Source organism: Molothrus ater, chromosome 2 (genome assembly GCF_012460135.2).
Source record: "Molothrus ater isolate BHLD 08-10-18 breed brown headed cowbird chromosome 2, BPBGC_Mater_1.1, whole genome shotgun sequence".
Taxonomy (NCBI): Eukaryota; Metazoa; Chordata; class Aves; order Passeriformes; family Icteridae; genus Molothrus; species Molothrus ater.
In genome coordinates, this window is record NC_050479.2 from 94,778,022 (window position 1) to 94,798,846 (window position 20,825).

Genomic DNA, 20,825 nt, shown 5'->3' on the forward strand with positions numbered 1-20,825 from the left:
TATTTCATCCAGCTCAACACCACAAACATCCCTGGCTCTCTTTAATGCTTAACTGCAGCCAAAGATAAAGCTGAGTTATTTGTAGAAGAGTGATAATAGTGATGATGATGATGATGATGATGATTATTATTATTATTATTTTGTTATTGTTGTTATTATTTCTCCTGTAGCATTTTCCTGCTCTGCTCTGCACTGGAGTGGCCTCACCTTGAATCCTGTTTGCAGTTTTGGGCAACACAAATATAAGAAAATATAAAGCTATTAGAGGGTGTGCAAAGAAGGGCTATGAAGATAGTGCCATGCCTTCAGGGGAAGCTGTATGAGGAGCAGCTGAGGTCACTTGGGCTGCTCAGCCTGGAGAAGATGAGAATGAGGACAGACCTCACTGCAGTTACAGCTTCCTTGTGAGAGGAAGAGGAGGGGCAGGCACTGATCTCTTCTCTGTGCTGACCAGTGATGAGACCTGAGGGGGTGGCCTGAAGTTGTATCAGGAGAGATTTAGGTTGGATATCAGGAACAGGTTCTTCCCGCAGAGGGTGGCTGGGCCCTGGAACAGGCTCCCCAGGAAAGTGGTAACAGCACCAAGCCTGGCAGAGTTCAGGAAGTGTTTGAACAACATTCTCAGGCACACAGTGTGACTTGGGGATGGTCCTGTGCCTGGCCAGGAGCTGGCCTTTGATGATTCATGTGGATCACTTCCAATTCAGCACATTCTATGATTCTAGAATCACAGATTCTATTATCATTTGCGGTTTCAGTGACAGAAAAGACAAAAATCTTGCTATGCTACAAGCCATGCTATACGAAACAACAGCTAAATGCTGAGCTTTGCTAGTCTACAATGACAATGTCCAAATTTGATGTACAGAAATTACAGAAACACTAAAATCACTCAGTGTTTTCATCTAAAATGCCTCAAGAGGAATACAGAATACAGGAAAACACCTATATGTGGGAAGGTGGGGAGAGAAAATGAAAAGACAGGTGATTGCAAGCAGCAATATAGTCAAAACTAAAAAGTAGTTTAATTGGTGGTCATCCACAAAAGTTACTGTGGAAATGCAGTGAAATTTTGGGATCCTATTTATATAGTTTTTACCTATCCAGCCTTCTCATGAACCTTGTAAGAGCAATAATTCTACAAGTCCCTAGACAACCATAACTTAACTACCCTTACAGCTAGAAAGATTTTTTTGTTTGTTTTTTTCTACCTTTCTTATATATCTAATGTAAGTCTTCTTTGTTGAACTTAGGCTGATTTCTCCTTGCTGTACCCAAACCTGACCTGTTGAACTGATCACTATGTAACACCCCTGAAAATGTTCACACACTATCATATTTCCTACCTCTGCTCCTGCCACGTTCTTTTTCCTAGACTAAACAAAACTAACTCTCTCACTCTCTACTCCCAGTTCATGTTCTCTAAGCCTCTTATCACTTGTTTAGCTCCAGAAGCGACTCTTTCTTACTGACATAAGATAGAGAAGTCTGTCAGGACGTGGAATGGACTTGAAAGGAAGGAAGAGCACTTACTCTGTAAGAAATACAACAAAATATCAGCATCATAGTAAGAGTTATTCCACATTGACAGAGATTAATTAGGAGAGACCAAATGTATTGCTTCCACCTTTGGTTTCTTCTGGAGTGGAAGTAGATGGAAGCTGAAACAGCCAGATCTGCATCAACTCATGCTTTAACAGAAAGTCATTAATAAGACAGCTCTTCCCCTGTGTCTGGATAGCAGGCAGTGCCCTAACAGTGGAAAAGCTGGAGTGGAGGAGCCCATGGTTCACAAGCTTTAGTGGCACTAAAATGCCTTTTCCTCCTGCTGCTGAAACAGGAGCATGATGGCATCAGATCACAGACACACAGATGCCCTGTGAGGCAAAGGTAGAGCAGAAAATCATGTCCATGCTGCCCATGCTGTGCAGAGCAACATGGTGGAAATGCCCTTTAAGCTGGTGTCTGCTGGCTCTGGCATAGGAGGCAGTCCTGTTGTACTGCAGGTGATGGGTTTAGGGGGTAGGGTTAATTAAATGCCTTGTAGAGGAATGAAGCCCCTGCAGCACATTTTAAGCCAGTCCAAAAGCCATCTAAGCCATTCTTTATTTTTTTCTGGGCTCTGAGATGAGATTTTTGTTTGGCTGTGTCACACTATGGTGGACCTCAGCTGCAAAGTAGCCTACCATGCCTCCTTCATTTTCCCCTTCCAGAAGAATCACAGGGATGCACACAGCTAGCTCTTCCCTGTTCTTCTGTGAGAATTCTCTGTCTCCCTTGCTGGGCACATCTATCAACATCAGCTTTCAGGAGGAAGACTCAGAATCTTTCCAAAACAGGTTGGAAGAGTGTGAGAAATTGAGTGGGGAGGGAAGGGAGGGAATTTTTCCTCCAAGTTCTAAAGGGAAGTTTGAGCCTACAATTTGTTTAGAATTTGATTTTTTTAACCTTTACTATGGGAAATAAGGAAGGGGGAAGTTAAGGTTATCTGTAATAGGCTTAGATCCAAGCTATGCTGCTGAGAAAAGGAAAAATAATCAGGAGTCACATGTGTAAACAGACAGCTAAATCCACCAATTCTTTGCTTGACCAAATCATTCCCCACCCTGTACACCTCAATTACTGCCTCACCTATAGCCACTTCAAATTGGAGGTTGTGCTGTGCTGCTTCTCCAGTATTCCAGGGGCTCACAGCCTGTTCCTCTTATCCCCTATTTGTAAAAATCATTTACACCAAAGTCAAGACTGAGTAGAAAGCTATGAGGTCAAGAGACAGAGCTTCAGCTAATGGAAATCAGTTAACCATCATCCATGTTAGCAAGGGTCTCTCCCTGCCTGCACACCTCCTCATGGGATGAGATACAGGAAGAAAACCCTGCAATTCCTCCCTAACCCACCTCAGCTTGTCTAGGCATGTACCAGAAGTTTCCTGCATGTACCTTCATCTCATTTCTCAATACCCTCTTCCTCACTGACTCCTCTGCAGCTACTGTCATCTCCAGCAGCATTTGTAAGAGGCCTTCTGCCCCCTAAAATCTTCACACCACAGAAAATCATCTCAGTACTTTTTTTCCTCTTCTGTGCATGTGTGCCAGGAGAGGGGGGTGATTTTAGATTCTCTTCCTGCTTCTATCTCACTCTGAGGAAGAATTCCAGACCCATCACTTGCAGGGGAAAAAATTACCTGCACGGCAGAAGACTGCACTGTAAACATCCTGTTGTGGCCAGCCTGCATTACTAACCTAGATGCCTTGTGAGAGATTAAAAATGAAAAACAAAACAAAACCCCACACCCACAAAAAACCTGAAAACCAAGTCAAAATAAACAAGTAAAAAAAAAACCCAAAAAACAACAAAACAGTAAAAAGTAAAGAGGGAGATGAAGAGAGGGCTAATTTAAATCAGAACTTCAGGGGGCTAATTTGAATCAGAACTTCAGTTAATAATACTACCCCAAAACAGATATATCTGTTCTTCTGGAATCTTTGGTCTTAAGAATTTACAGATGGAAAATATGAACGTCCTTCTGCATATGACTTTTCCCAGTACACTTTACTTGGCAGCTCAAAACCTTATAGCAGGAAGACGGCTGTAGAATTTCAGAGAACAGTTCAAAGCCTTGTGCTGTAGCAGATCATCTGGCACTTGACCTATACACCAGCTGAAAGCCTTGGTAAGAACTCCACCCTGGAGTTTTCACCTCATTTAAAATCAAGATCTGTGTGAGCACTGTGCACATGCACATTGCATCTAAAACACATACAGGGAGTTCAGGTCTTAACGGGAATTAGGATGCCAGTTGATACCCTCCACATGCAACAGCAGCAACAAGCTGAGGTGCTTATAAGTACCCTGCTCACTGGTAAAATGCAAGTTTAGGTTCTAGCTCAGGTGAATGATGACGTATGTCAGACTTTCACTGAGGTAATGAAAGTAATTAAAGATACAGTAATTACAGGCTAGGCAATCTGAAGCTTACCCTGTTCTGGCAGTTCAGTTGGATTTAGATAATCAGGTAAGTGGTGATTACCTCACCACCTGTCTGAACCAGAAGGTGCCCCAGTCTTTTCCAGGAGGATGAATTGAATCTGGGGTCTCTATTCCACCTTGCCCCTGTGCTCTTGCCTATGCAGAGAACAAGTGTCTCTCAGGGCAGTGTTTAGGATGAGCCCATGGAGAGCATGCACACCTGTGTGCAGGCAGTCATGGTCCATGTGCACAGAGCCCTCCTGGTGCTCCAGTACTGGGATCACACACGCCATCCAGCCCAAACTCCCTGTGTCCCCTGCCCTCGTGAGCCAGCTCTCCACTCCTGCCAGCAGCTCGTCTTGTTTTTGCTGTATCTGTCTGCCTTTCCTGCCACCCCGCAGGGCAGCACCTAGGAGTCAGCAGTTGGATGGATCAGCTCATTTTGTTCAGGTGCCCAAGTAGTCAGTGGGTGGGTAATGGCTTTTGGTCAAAAGCCATGCTGAGACAGCGTTGAAAAGGAAGGCTTGATGACAAACTACAGAACTCCAAGTACCCAGTCTCTAATTAGATTAACGTAAACAAGCAAAAAATCTTAAAAAGCAATTTCCTTGGGCATTGGAGAAGTTAAGATCACACTGGGATTTCAGGATTCACATTGTTACTCATCATAGGTGACACACTGTTTTTCACTTACTTTCCTCAGCAACAATCACTTGATGTTTTAGAATAAACATCTGTCAGGAAACAGATCATATCCGATAGGAACAGAAGGAGGAAACTAAGCTTTGTTCATGAAATGCTAAGAATGTATTTTTAATGACAGAAGCCTGGGGCAGTTTCCCATAATTAGTTTACAGAAGTATCTCAGAAAGGCTCTGGCAGGCCGCACAGTGCTCATAAATCTGTACTATTGTAAAGTGTTCCAGGGTCCCTTCAAAGGGCCTGGACCAGAGGCAAAAATAGCAGGATACCCTTCATGTGGTAATCCCAGCCTCTGCAGACTGGGAGGTATCAGAAATCTTAATGAGGAACTCACTCTCTGTTGAGTTTTACCTCTAATCTACACCAAAGAGAAGGGAGGGGAGAGTAAATAAACAGAAGTGCTCACACTGCTCTTTAACAGGTCCAAAGTGGGCTTCCAGAGTGTTTTAAGTTCCTTCATTGCTGACCAGCCATGACCTCGTAGATGAAAGTAGTCAATATATTCTTCATTAAAACAAGACCAAGTTCCCAGGCAAGTTTAAATGCATCTTCACTGGTGTCACCTGCACCTTCTCCAAGAGAATCCTTCCAGAGGTGTATCAGTTAGCAGGGAAGGCAGGATGTATTTTCAGCCTGGGTAGGAGAGATGGTACATTTAAGACTCAGAAAGAGAGACCTGCTTCAGAAAGATCCCAGGCTCACAGTACTGGGAAATTGTTTGGATATGAGAGAGGGCAGCAGCTGCCTGTATGCCCAGGAGGGAGAGATGAGCTACCTCCATGAAAACTGCAGTTCTACAGTGGTTTTGGCTTGTGGAAATGGCTTATTTCCACAAAGGTGCAAGCACCTGTATAGCAAACTTAAACAAACAATTTTCATTAATTTATCTTTATTTTTCTTTCAAATCCTGGAGGTATTGCACAGATGTCCTGATAATATCAATACTCCACTGGTAGGTACCATAGCAGTAATGGAGAAATTTACTTTTGTTTGGTTGGGGATTTTTTTAGTCTCTAGGGAAGAAGGCTGTGCCAGTAGTTCTCATTGCTGACCATCCTTACAGCCCTACAACAAACTTCCTTTGCTTGCCTCTCACAAAGCCAAGAAAACATTTCCTTATTCTCTGCTTGTGGTTTCCACAGACTGAAGATAAAACCTGAGCAAATTAAGAGTGAGGAAGGAATAAAATTGAAACAATAATACTAAAAGACATAGCAGTACTAACTAACTCCTCCAAACCTTGAATCCAAGCTTCTTGAGGCTCTTTACACACCCCTGGCACCCTGGTGATGAATGGTAAGTGCTATTGTCCTTTTCAAATGAAGGAACACTAAGCCAGAAAGAAAGCCAGAAGTCTCCTGACATGCAGATCTGTGTTTTAAATCAGAAAAGTTTTGCTATACCACAGTCTGCATATTAACACTGAAATAGTTACATGTTCCAAAACAGGGACACTTCTCTGAGAAATCTCATTTCCAAACTATTTAACAAATTTAAAAATGAAGAATCCTAATTCAAATCTTCTCTTGTAATAGAGCAAATCTTTGCCTTCAGAAAGCCCTTTTAGAACATGTAGAAGAACTTATGACTTTAATTCCATCATGAACATTTATGCACCGGGGCACACCAAAGAGAGTCACACCTCCTTTATCTTTCATTCCTACAGAAGTTGTCTTAGTTCTGGCAGTAAGAGACCTTGGGACCACCACATTTATTCATCAAACTCAAGATGCTTCACATGAGGATCTATACTAGGTTAGACAGTACAATCTGCCTCTTCCTCCCTCCATTTCTCCCTTCTATAAAATGAAAACCCTTCCACTTTGTAAAGAGCTTTGAAAGTTACAGAAGAAAAAAAAAAACAAAACAAACTGAAATGTAGTGAACCATCAACCAGATTAGTTTACCAGTATATTGATTAAAGTATGCCAAGATCTAATGCCAAAGGCAATGCCTGCTGAAGGCATTTATTTTTCAAACAAAGGATTTATCTTTCAATTTTAGATGAAGAAATTAATTGTCCAGTATTTTGCATTTGTACTAGCTAAGACAACTTCATTCAAAATTGGAACCTGAGCAGCCCCAGTGAATCAGTGGCTTTAATTCTCATTACATTCAGAATGACAGGACCCAGCTGGGAAAGGCAACCAGCTACCATTCCACCAGCTGGCAATAATCAAGGACAAAGTGCATGGAGTAAGTGAGTGCTTCACTTCAGACACTTGAATGAAGTAATGTTTTACAGAGCTAATGTAAATACAGTTCAATGGACAGGATGCTGGCAGAAAGCCACAGCAAGGACATAAATTCATGGTGCTGGAAGACCAACTTGGCTTGGCCTGCTAGAGTAGTTTGCAAAGCAATCCAGCATTTCATATAAATAAACTTTTTACCCAGGTAGTAAACCACAAAAATGGCTGGATTTCTGGATTTTCTATCAGATATCATGATTCAACAGATGGTTCAATTTCCTCCACAACTCACCCTTGTTCTGAGAAGAACAAGTAAAATGAAAGAGGATCCCAGATATGTCTGAGTTGTTTCAGCTAGCCAGTTCAATTGGACAGTGCACAACACAAATTAGAAAGTACTCCCTTCTTGCTCATTCTCACTTCCATTGTACAAGGAGCTAATTGATGCTGTCCCAAACTAGGAGATTTGGGCTGTGAACGTGTATGGTGGTTCCTCCAAAGTCGAGAAGCCCTTAAAATGTTCCTTCAAAGAGGAGCCACAGAATCCTCTTGGATTATTGGTTAGTGGTATTCTGCAGCCTTCCCATTTGCCTCTTACAATCTCTTTATAAAGTATTATGAATGCTTGGGAATTCCTCTAGCACCTGATTCAACTGACAGAGGAATAGCACTGGAGGTGGATGATGTCCATAAGCATTTGTGCAAACTGGCATCTGCAAATATTCTGATAAAGGCAATCTCAACCCACTGAAAACATCACGGAGGACTTTCACTTCTTCTGCTCCTGGTAAATCAAGTAGTTGTATTTCCATCATCAGTAATGAGTTGTGCCAGATTCAGAGTTAACTCAGTGAAGATCCTCAGTTTACGTCACTGTTTACAGGCTGCAATAGCCCAAATTTCAAGAAAAGTAGGGCTATTCCTTACAGGCTTTTCATTTCCTTCTCCCTTCCTTCAGCTTGAACCAGTGCAGTGGCTGATCACAAATGCCTACTCAAATATCTACTAATATTTTTGCTCTCTCCTCTGAACAATTCTGTTCATGTTGGTATTTTGGTGATTTTTTTTTAAATATGGCTAACTTTGTTCTATCACAGGTTTTCAAATAAGCTGGAATCACATAATCCTCAAACCACCTTCCCTTTAATTAGAGAATCACTATGTCTGAAAATGTATCTGTGGCCACTAAGGCTACATGTTGTAACATAATGTACCTACAGATTCCTTATCCCTGCTGTGGTTTTGAGGATGAAACAAAATTCTCTCCTCTCAAACCATCTAGGACCACAGAGCTTCATAGACATTGACAGCACTCATCCCAGTATCTTACAGGTATTAAAGCATTCCCTGGGCTAACAGGATCCCTCAGGCCACCATCTGCACAATGTTCAGAAACCAAGGAAAACAAAACAAGCTGTTGCTGTACAGAGGACATCAGCAGTGCAGCATGCTCTGCCTGCTCTGCAGGAAGATACCTGGGATGTCTGAGCTCGAGAGGAAGACTGTGTGTGTAGCTACTTCACTTACATCTGGAGTTCACATAGTACACTATGAAGTCCATGTCCTCATCCTTGTCTCCAATCCTTCTCTAGATCTATAAAATTTCCATGAAGATTAAGGCGTACTCCAGGAGTCAAGACCTGGTCAAAACAAATTTAAGCTCTTTCTGAAGTCAATAGCTTAGATCAGCTCTCCAATAAGCTCTTTCTTCTCTTCCTCATCAGAACTTCTACTTTTTTAATTGAGCTGGGACTCAAACTCTGAACTTGAGGGATTAGTCTTCTCACATCCAGGAGTGTCATTGCCATCTCAGATTTGTCATGCTGACATTGGGTACTGCAGACAATGATTTAAGACCTGGCCACTGCCAAAGTGGAAATGAAATGGAAAGTGAAAATGAAATGGCAAAGAGCAGCAATCATAAGCAAGTCATTCATAACCAGGTTTAACTCCCCACCAGGGCAGGAGGAGAGAAAAGGAGAAGGGGGTCATTTGCCATAGAAGAAAGGAAAAGATGACAACACTTTCAGAAATAGTGGCAGTGTGTGAAGAGTTAGGACAGTAGTGCATACAGAGCTATTTTTAAAATCAAAGGAAAAAGTTTCTCAGCCATGATCAGGGTAGAAGGAAAGGTTCTGAGAAGGGAGCATTTAGTGGTGAGTTGCAATTTATAGCCTCCATCCTGCCATCAGCTAGCAGTCTGTCAGCCAGTGTGTTTATGCTCTGGTAGGCAAGGCCATGCTCTCTCAGTCCACTTGGCCTAGGTGAGCCTAAAAGTTCCTGCCTGGCTTTGAAGCCTGCCCTGTGCTCTACCTGCTGCTCTCTTAGTGTGATTTTGGATCTCTATCCTTTTTGGGTTTCCTTTTATATGCACAGCTGCCTGCCAGGCTTGCTGAAATGTAATAACCTTCCTTGACATCAGGGCTGCATAGTCATTGCTACTCATGCAGCATGCTCAGTCAGAGGGAGCAGGACACTTTGGGGTGTTCCAACAAACCCACAGCTAACACTGTAGCATTTTATGGGATGGAAAAGTTGCATTAATGAGAACCCTATCTACTGTCAGTAAGGACAAAAAAGGCAGAAATACACAGAGGAGGTGATGAGAGGCCCACTAGAAGCAGCAACATAAAAAATCCATTTTAAAAAATGAATCATACATTCCAGAGTTAAAAATACGCATTTTCTTAAGACTGTCTGCTTTAACAGGACATTTATAGGCCATGCATTTCCAAACTAGAATCATGGAACTTGTGTCATATCCTTAGGAAGCTTTTCAAGAATTACATAAGAATGAAGGATCATCTACATGTTTGTTCATGTACTTCCCCCCCCCCCCCACCTTCTGCATAGTTTTATTGACCAGAAGTGATGATGAGATATTAACCCACTTTCAAGAACAGCAGGTCTGAGTCCATGTCCTATGCAGGCTAAAACAGAGTAGGAGCTGACATTGCTGAAGTGTATTATAAATAGAAGGAGTGACAGAGAAAACCACTGAATTTCTTACAATCTTTGCTTCTGTATTTACAGACTCTGGCTGACAGAAAGGCTGTCACAAGGCAAAGGCTGTATTACAAAAGTGCCTCTTGCAGAGGCTTACATATTGCTAAATGTCAGCTTCCAGTTTAGGAACTCCAATAGGAAATAAATAATAGATATAGACAACATTATCCTCCAAGATAGGCCACGATGTGTGAAACAGGAAAAAACCCATAGCACTGCCATAATATCTCCTTTGTGAATGGCGCGACAGGGACTGAGGCTTGTATTTATATGAGTCTGTTCAGAGCCACATAAAAACACTGGCCTGAGATGGGTCAGTGGATGTACTAAATGAAGGCACCATGGCATTGTTCAGCATTGTCTCACTTGATTCTAATAAAAACACTTAGCAGTGCCTAGACACATGTATTTCTGACCTGTTACATAGTGTGTTATTACGCTTGCTTCCTGGAATAACAGAAAGGGAACTGACCTCCAACAGGTTTAGCACACAAATGCAGCTTCTGGTTATCACTGCATTGCATGCACTCTCACAGCTTCTGCTCAAACTACAGGCTGCCTTCTAGAGGGCACCCAGTATTCAGTACAGTTGATGGAGAATTGCCCTGGGGTAGAATGTGTTCATTTTTTCCCCACACACATGGAGTAGAAAGTTTTAAGTACCATTTTTCCCCCTACAAGTGTGTTTGGCCTGTGCTGGCTGCTGCTGAGAGAAGAGCATATCCCTTAATCACACAGCCCTCTGGCTAGAGAGTCAGCTAGAGAGAAGGATGAGGGAAGAGATGTCTGGTTTGGATTAAGGGATTGTTCCAAAACTTTCTGTTCAATGCAAAAAACACAGCGCCAAATGTTTGTGCTGTGAAACAGAACAGAACAGGGCAGAACCCTTCAAAAGGGACAGGATGGGAAGAATTTAGAAGATACAAAGTAATTTCTCATTATGTCCTGTCCAAGAAAGCAAATGAAGAACCAGAGCAAAAATTACCATCAGAAAGGCAGAGAATTCAGTTATTAACTTGTTACAGGACAAAAAAGGCTTCACCACCCCTCCAAATTACTACATCTTTCAAGCATAAGGTTTTCATTAATCCTTTTTTACAAAAAAAGTTGAGAAAAAAAGTATCAGTTCAAAAAAAAAAACCAAAAAACCAAAAAATCCAACAATAATCCAACACTTACCAAAATATTAAAGTTTTCAAAAGTAGGGGGGGAAATGGTTTGTTGCTTTCTAGACAGATAAAGATTGTAGAAGAAGGAGGTTATTGGTTTTACTGGGACTATATCACTCTTCTCCCCTCTCATTCCTCAGATTTATAAATCTTGGAAGCTTGCTATGTTGCAGGTTCATCAAGTGGGGTACTCATCAGTAACTTCTTAGCAAGGCTTCAATTTTAATAGGCCTATGATTAAGTGAAGGGTATTTTAGTTTGCTCTAAAAGAGCACCAGCATAATTTACATACTATGCTTATCTGGGGGCTCTTTTTCCATGGAACATAAATCGACATAGTTTTTTTATATTGACATTAAAAGCAAAGGGAATCTGGGTATCATGAAGCCTCACACTAAGACCTGAAGCTGGGGTGGGACTGAGAGTATTGCCTGGGAGCTGGTTATTGCCTCAGTGCACAACTTTTGTCCCATTTAGAATAAACTAACAGCTCAAGTCTTATGGATCAAATGCTCCTCTCCTATCTGTTGGTTTAATTGTAAGTACTGTCAAATGCAAACATTTCTTCTCCTTGCAAAGCCACGGCTGTTTAACTCGGTGCAACAAAATATAAGCAGTCTCCCGAGCGCTCCGAGGATCCCCGAGTGGCACTAGATGGCGTTGCAAAACAGTTACGGCGCAGTTTAGTGGCAGACGACAGGGCTGGGCCTGTTTATGTCTACCCGGTCACTAAAACAGGCTCGGGTACCAGCTCCTATCTCTTTTAATCATATTTAACTCACGTATGAATAAACTGCAAGAATCAGTTTATTCAAACACACAGGAATCACCCATTTTCTTTCTCTACCACATGCTGCTCCTGCAAATGAAGCCACACACTCACTCATACCAAGTTAATCCACTAAAACCAGGGAAAGTGGCAAAGTTGGGGCTGTTTCCACAGTGAATATGGCCCTAGCTTGGAAAATTTGTCAGGCACATTGTAATGTCAAGCAGCCAATTCAGTCACCACCTTCCCTTAAAGCTTGTGGTGTAGCTGATTTTCCAAAACCTATATGGGGAGGTGAAATGTCTATTAATACTTAAGATTAGTTCATGGAACCCTGACAATATGAAAAATAAAAGCTAGGAGTTAGCTTGCTGCTCTGCTGGGAGCTTTGGGAATCAAGTCAGTATCCCATCTCCACCTGGACCAGGGCTGTCAGCTGAATTTACCTCTGAATTACAACTGCACTGCCCCTTGCCTCTGAGGTCTGTGCTCAGTTACAGCTGTGTAGCTGAACTGGAGGCATTAGATTTGGCAGATATTAAAAGGGAGAACAGTTTGGCTGTGCCTGTACAGTTTAGCTAACGAGTTTGCTGATGTTGTGTAAGCCTGTCACAGCCCAGTTCCCTTGTCAAGAGCTGTGCCTGTTCTGCAGTCAGCAGGCTCATGTTTACAAAAGGCCAAGTCACACCTGAAAGCTTGGGTGGGCACTTCCTATTTTCCTTCTTCTTTCTGCACGGGATGTGTGTATGCACGCAACACTCTCCAGGACTGGAATGCCAGATTGAGATGGAGCAGATACAAAAGGCCAATACAGTCATCTGGGTCTTAATCCCCTGCCAACAAGAGATCCTCTAGAGCTCTGGCCAGCTCAGATATACATGACTCACAATGAGCTCTTGCTATCTCCCTTGGAGAGTTACTTGCAAAGTTTTAATACAACTCCTCCTTAGCCTCCAAAGCTTCACCCTGGACTTGTCTTTGACCAATGATCCCATCACTCGAGGCTCCCTAGCAAGAAATCTCCTCCTCTCTGATTTTTCATATCACAGGCTGGTGGCCGGTCATTTGCCCAAGCTTAACATAGCGACTTTTTTCATTACCTCCTCATTTGTCAGTCTCTCAGTCTCTCAATCACCTGTGATGTTCTTCTCAAAGAAAATTAAATCTCTCCTTTTATAAATAGTTCTGGTGTGTGCTTCAGTCTGCTGCTGATCTTTCCATTACCAAAATTTCCTGACATTTTATAGCCCACCATCTGGCTGTGCATGATGGCATGCAGATGTTAGTCATGCAGAGGTCAGACATTTTTGGCTACCAGTACAGCAATAAAGAAATATTTCTCTAACACAAAAACCTGAGATCTCGCCTTAAATGAACTAAGTAATGAAAGGCTAGTTCTGTACTGGGCTCCCTTTGCTTTTTGCTGTTGATGAATAACATCACATTTTGCCACTTACATTTGGAAAAAATAGTGCTCATTCTTCTCCTTCATGTCGTTCCTTAAAAATCCCTAAAATCTCTTAGCCAAAATGCCCCCGCACCACTGCCACTGAGTTAATTGACAAAACTTTGGCCACCATCACAATGGCCTGACACTCCTGCCTCCATACCCTCATTGTCCCTTGAGCCCTGTATCCCTCTCTCCACCTTGTCTCAACAGAGATTATCATCTCTCTGAAGAGGAAATTTTCTTCATGTCCAGGTTTTAGACTGCAGGTACAATAGAATCATGGCCACAGCCAGGCTACTAATAGCCATGGGTGAAACCATAAACTCCTTACAGGAATTCATAGCAGTTAACAAGAATAAGGTTTTTTTCAGATGTAATAGTATATTTCCAAGGGTGAGATTAAGGACAAATAGGATCAGTGTGCTGGCTACAGTTTTAGCACCAGACAAATATTGGCAATAGATATTTGCAGACCGTTTTCAAGGCGGGATGGGCAGCATTAGTCGACAAGTGAAACAGTACTTTTCAGTATGTAGTTTTTGAAAAATTTGCAGTGCTGTTAGTCCACAATGGGACTGGGTTGCTTTCTCTGTTTTTTGGTGGTGTTTTGTTTTTTCTTTTAGTCCTCTGAAAGGGTTGGTAACTATAATCCTAGTGACACAATGAAAATCAGAGAAGAAATTCTGTGGAAAAGGAATTAAATGGACTGGGTATCTGATCATCTCCTTTGCCTCCAGCAGAGATGAGGCTGATCCTGAATGGTAGCATGGATATATTCTTATGCTTCTGGAGATTAGAAAATCATTCCTTATGGGAGGTGAAGTAAATTGGCTACTGTAATATGAGTCACCTCTGTGGAAAGGACACTGAAGAGAACTGGAGCTCCAAATACAGTAGCCTTCCCAACAGTAGCAGATGTCCTGTGCCAGCTGAAGGTGGTATCAGTGTCAATTGCACTTCCTTATTCCAACAATGTGACTTTCAAAGATAATTGAACAAAATGAGATATCTAAATCATGTTTTACCCATGCCTACATTACTGTGCATTACTTGGTACCTAAGACAATCTCTTCTTGGTAGATAGAAGTTTTTGGTTCCTTAATCTCCATTTTGAGTGCATGGACACACAAATACAGTCACAAAATTTTGCTTTTGACTAAATTATGTCAGCTATATCTTGAATCTCCCAGTGCTGACATACATGAGTAAAAAGGCTTTAACAATTCTGGTCATTTGAGTGTTAAATTTCCATTGCTACTGGAAAAATCCCAGGTCACCTCCCCTCGGTGAAAGCAGGAGTTTGTTATAACAATTATGGAAAAAATAACAACATCCAGACATGAAAACTTGGACCAATTATTTCACCTGGGATCTCTTTCACCACATATTTGCTTTCTCATTTCTTTCTCTCTCCTCTTTAATTTTTGGAAGGCTCTGGTCTCGCTTAACTTTTCAGCTTAATTGTATCCTATAAATACGAGCAAAATCCAAGAGTCTTCACTGAACACAGGAACCTTGCCATTGATTTCAAGGCAGCTGGGTTCCATATATCAGGAACACGTGTGGCTTCACATACAAGGCTGCCTTTGACATGAAGATAAGAAAGCAAAACCAGCAATGGAAATATCAGTCCTTACCATGTATTTCTCTGAAGAAATCTGTTATCCCTCTCTTTTTTGTTATTTTTGGAGTTTGTGAATTGCTGGGGAGTTTTTATTACTAACATAACTCTCTAAGGTGAGGTGACACTGAGGTGACAGTCTTCCAGGTCTTCCTGGGCCTCCTGACACTTCCAGTGACTCAGACCACTCATTGGACAGAAATCTTGGCAGCACTGAACTGCTTTATTCCATGTATTTAGACAGAAGCTGCCTGGGCTAGAAAGTCTCTTATCATAAAATACGTACAGAGGTACCAAACTCACTGGTAAGAGCTAGCTGCACTGTATTTATACCTGTGCTTCTAGCACTAATGTGCTCCATGAGCAGCCCACAATGATCTTTTGGAGAAAGGCACTGAGGTTTTTTCTCTGAATGCTTAAAAATAGGAATATGCATGGCCCCTGTATATTGTAAGGGAAACTCATCCAAAAAGTAAACCTTGAAATGCTATCTAATTTATAGACTATCAGATGTGTCATTGCAGATGTGAGCCTCTACAGGGGTATAATCCAAGAACAGCAGCAATATATTAATAAAACATGCTTCGACCACATTTTTTCTGGCAGATAGTACTTTTGCACTGTAGCCCAAAATACATAATGAAATCCAGATCTCACTAGTTGCTGGAATGTCCTTTGTCAATAACTGTGAAAAATGTCTCTTACCCTGCAGTGCAAAATTGAGCTGGAATTTATGTACATAATTTCTTCCACCCTTTAAAAGTATTTTATCTTGAATGAAAATACTGACACTGATTGTGCCTGGCAGAGACCACTACCTACCTCTGCTGTATATCTTAATCCCTTCTGCACCAATTTTATTTATGTGAATTTATTGCCGGTGAAGTAACTACATCAACAACATCAAAAAAACCCAGATTTTTTATTATTGTTTGATTATAAAGTAGTATTAGTATTACCAATCAGCAAAGAGATACATATGCACGTCTCTTCAATGTGAGACATTCTATCTGGGATTAGTCTTTTCTATTCTTTGGTTTTTTCTGCTAAGGAAACTGTTCAGATTCAGCTGTATTGTTAGGTTTTGGCCTGGTGGGACTCTATCGACATGACACCAGGGTTTGTTTCCAACCTGAGCTGAGATTATGTCAAAGACTTTAAAAAAACAGACAAGAGAACTCCTAATTCCCAACCTTTGGGCCAATATCATGACTTCTCATACAATTTTTCACCCTCTTCCTGTTATCAGCTGAAAGCACCAGAGTAGTCAGCATTGTTCTATTGGCAGCTGCTGACCACTTGCCATCATCTCATGAATTATGGTTTAAGAACCAGCTACCTACATTGTTCTGTGCATACTTCTACTTCCAGAAGTAGCACAGGAAAGTCACAAGATTCATGTCCCTGTCTGTGGAATGATGACACTAACCAAGTTAGCCATTTTTCCCCTCTACCAGGTGAGTACGTTCTGACCCTACATAGCCACAGAAGGGAAAAAAATTCTGTAAGGAAATAGGAATATCTGTATTCACCAGCCAAAGAGAGTATTCAGGAGGCTGGCATGGGCCTTCCTGAAGCAAATGAAACCCCTGAAAGGAGAACATGGATCTTTTCCTCCCTCTAAATAAGATCGCTTCTGACTGGATTTTCTAAATACTCGAGTTTAAGCCGATATTTGTCCCCTTCTTCTTTGTCTCCCAGTGGACATTGGATAGTAGACACTGCTGCTGAAAACTACTTCAAGAAAATAACTAAAGGGCCCTGAGTTTCCACCTATTTGTACTCCTTTTCCCAATTTTTTTATTCTACCTACAGACACCTGGCCTGTGGAGTACCTGACAGAGCACCCCCTGCAGTGGGTGCCCCCCTCTGCTATCCATCAAGGAAAGATTCCAAAAATGTCTGGCAGAGAAGATCTGGTTCAGGCCACATGAGACAAGGGAGAGCCAAATGTTGCCAATGAGTGAGACACAGGAGTGCCTATTTCTATGAAGGAAAGAAAGGCGAGTGGCTCCTCTGAAGATTGAACACTGTGATGTACCTGATAATTTGTAAATAAAGACAAGGGCCATGAGTGCTTGCAAGTGAGCATAAACAGCCTGAAATGAAGAGTGGTACATTATCCACACATATTTCCTGATGTCACTTTCAGGCTTGAACTGTATTTAGTCTGACCTGAAGTAATGGGACATAAATCTTAAATTCTCATTCTACCTCAGTCTTTTACCTTGCTTTCTCTTCCCTCCACTGAGCCATGCAAGCAGCAAAGTGAGGTGGTTCTTCAGTATATGCTTAATTGCTTTTCTGACTTAAAACCATCACAGAATTTGAATCTTCTCCATTGACTACCAATGAATTTTAGTCAAGAATGTGTGCAACCATGTAACTAGTAATTTTTTATATTCATCCCCAAGGCATTCTGATATGTAGTCCCTGAGAGTAATCATTGTGCACAGCCCTGTTTTGGAAGACTCTTCTAGAGAAGAACTGTGGCACAGTCTGTTTTTAAACATGATACTACTCCATTTCTACCCCTTCAATTTCATAATCAAAACAAGTCTTCAAAAAAACCCAAATAAACAAACCAACATTTTTAAAATTTAAAATAAAGGTTGCAAGAAAAAAAATTTGTAAGGCAGGATATTTTAGGGTAGGTAATGACTCCCACAAATACATAAGGAACAATCCCTCCTGAATCAGTGGGCTCTGTTTTCTGGCAGAATCTTGTTGAAGTTCCTCTACCAGTGGAGAGGAGATCTGAGTCTTCCCTGGTAAGTGAATGAGCTGATAGTATTGCAGGACAATTTCTACTTGATCTTATTCCAAGTGTGCAAAGCCATAAGTGATTGTATTTGGAAAACAGGTGTCAAAGAGATCAGGCCTGGGAGTTCTGTATTAAGAAACCAAGTATTTGTGCAGAGAGAAGTTGCACAAGCACCAGCTTCTATCCTGCTTGAATCTGCTTTGTACCACAAAGTGGGGCTGTGAGAGCCATGAGACAATTTCCTCTCTTGCTCAGAAAGGCTCAACATCAGCTGGCAGCCCCCAGACAAAGGGAGAAAGGAAGGACAAAGGAAGCACACCAGAGAAAGGATGTGGCATGGATCCGTGTTCAGACCTGTGCTAGCATACAGCCCTCTGCTACAGAGGTGTGAAATTGAGTTGGGAATCCAAGCCCTTGCAGCTGGTGACTTCACTGCAGTGGCCAAATTAATTTAGCTGTGCAGGCATGTGACTTGGGAGCTGTAACTAACAGCACTTCATGGGACAGTCTTCAACATCAGCATTATGAGATGCCTTAGCACAGCTTCCCAGCAGGTTTCTATCATTGTAACAGAGGGATGCTGGCCTCACCTACTAACAATTTAAGTTAATTTAAGCCTATTTTCCTTATCATGTCAAGAACAATTCCTGTGACTGTCTGTCTGTATCTCTTCTGAGACTGCTCCTGTGGTTTTCTGAATGCTGCACCTCAGCAGATGTATCATGGAGAGACCACTTGCAGCATCTTCCAATGGCTTTACCACCCCCCAGCCTGTGGCTGGGTATCACCAGTTGCAAGGCTGGCAGATGGCAACCTTTGTACTCATTTGCTCTCTGTATAACACTTTCATCTTAGTGACCATAACACCAGTTGCATCAGTCAGTTTGGTGCAGAACTTTTGTCAGTCCTGTCCAGAAGATATTTCTCCCCATCTGATGTTTCTATCCCAGATGTCAACCAGATGTAGAACAAGAAATGGGTCTATGTGAGAGCCTTCCTCTCACCAGGAAGCTCTGTAAACTGCACAAGCAGAGGTGCTAAAGTATAGGTCAGCTTGAGCATAGGCCACTAATAACATCCAGGCATCAGAACTTCCCTGAATCTCAACTATAGCCTGAACTTTTGGGGCTGCAATCTATCAGTACCTAGGAAGCTTAGCCTTGTTCAAAACATTTAATATTATGGTTTGTAATATTTATTTTTAAAGCTTGAGTGTCATATTGCATCACCTGTTTCTAGGCAACATTCTTGAGGATTCCACAGAAAAAAATGTATATTTAAAAAGTGAAGATTCAAATGAATCCAGCCAACCCATTTATCAAAAGCTCCTTTCTATTTTAGGAGCTTGATCAACTAACCAGGCACTGCTCTTTTTATCACGGGTCACTACATTTGCAAGCCTCCCTGTACTGACTCCCTTTCCTGCTCACATACAGGGGGCTGAAGTGCAGTTCCCCTGTTTCCACTACTAGTTGTTATTTCTGCAGCTGCTGGCTGGGTTATGACCCCAGTCAGATTAATAATAATAGCCTCTTTCCCCCTCAGGAAAGTGAGGACCCAGCAGGGTTCAAGAAACCTGGCCCTTCTTAGAGCATCAACAATGTGTGGCTTCACAGGATTCAGGCTCTGGTGCTCTCCACTCTAATAATCCCCTACTGGCATCAGCAGGGGAGCCTACACCTGCTTATCTGGCTCACAGCTTCCCAGCACTGTGCAGAGCAGACGATGCCAGTTTTCCTAAGCTCTTGCCTCCTTTCACCTTCCTTGGGAGCACTTTCTCCCACACTCTCTGGAGGATTGCCTTGGAGTCTACTTAAAGAAAAATTCTTAATTGGTCCTCTGGCTGCCTCCTTCTTGCTGCTATCTTATTTCTCCTCCTTTTGAAGGACTGAGAAGGAATACTAGTTCATGGAGTAGTCGACATTCCTATTAATTATTTAGCAGCTGAAATAGTGTACTTGTATGCACACCTCTTGACACATTTGATATACTTAAGTCTGATGCCTAAAGCAGAGTATAAAAAGACTCACAGGGCCATCATCCTTAAACAGATACATAATTTCCCTTTGTGGACATAGCATCAACTTTCAGCTCCTTATTGAAAGCACTCTAAGGGATAAAGGTTTTGTACCTTACCTTCCACTTTTCTCAAACTGCTCAATTCAGTTCAGTGGGCTACAAAATTCATTTCCATAAGCCTCCAGTGAGCTGCACTTTTCAGGGCTGGGTGTAATTTTGATCTCAGATTTCCCATGTAGAGGTGTCCAGGGGGAGTTCGCTCCATCCTTTTGTGATTACTTCCAGTCCAGCCAAGAAGGTCTCCTAAAGCCTTGATTTGAAGACTAAGCCAGAGAAAATAGCTACATTCTTGACCAAATTATCCCAGGGTTAACTAAGATAACTAGCAAAAATTTCAAGTAATTGCAATTATTTAAAGTCTGCATTTAGCAAGATTTAATTCCTAATCATTGGCTATCCTTCTGCCTTCCTCTGCTGGATTAAAAAGCAATTTATTTGCAGATGTCTCTTTTCTGTGTATGCATGAGAAAATAATGAACAATGTGTGGCTGTGCCTTACACATAGTTAATTCCCCACCTCCCTTTCAGTAGGATCATATCCAGCAATCACATCCTTTGCAATCTTTTTGAAAAGCCTGATGTGTACAGCATAAATCACATTATTGACACTATATGACTTACCAACTTTCATTGGGCTGCTGGCAGGCTTTCTCCTTGCTGCAACATCACACCAAAAGCCTATTTCCAGGGGCTGTATACAATACAGTGACCTTTAAGTCTCTTACTGAATAGCTCCCTTCAAGTATATTGTTCTGAATCTTATGAATGTTTTACATCTTTTTTTTTTTCTTCTTGCTGTAAAACCTTGCACTGGCCCTTCAAAATATGTGTTCACTTTACTAGGAGTCCCCTGTTGGCCTGTATAAATTATTTACTTTCTAAGAAATTAAAATATTTCCAGCAGTCATTTCAAGTTTATTCCCTGCCTTGGACAAAGGTACTATCAAACATCAGCCTTGAGAATAATCCTCATGGCTGCATGTTTTCTTGTGTGCTAGATCCTCCCTACACCTGCCTTACAACCCAACATCTTCACTGATCTGCCTCCCTTTGATACACTTAAAGCAGATTTTGTAGCATGCTACTTCTTCGATCACGTTGGGA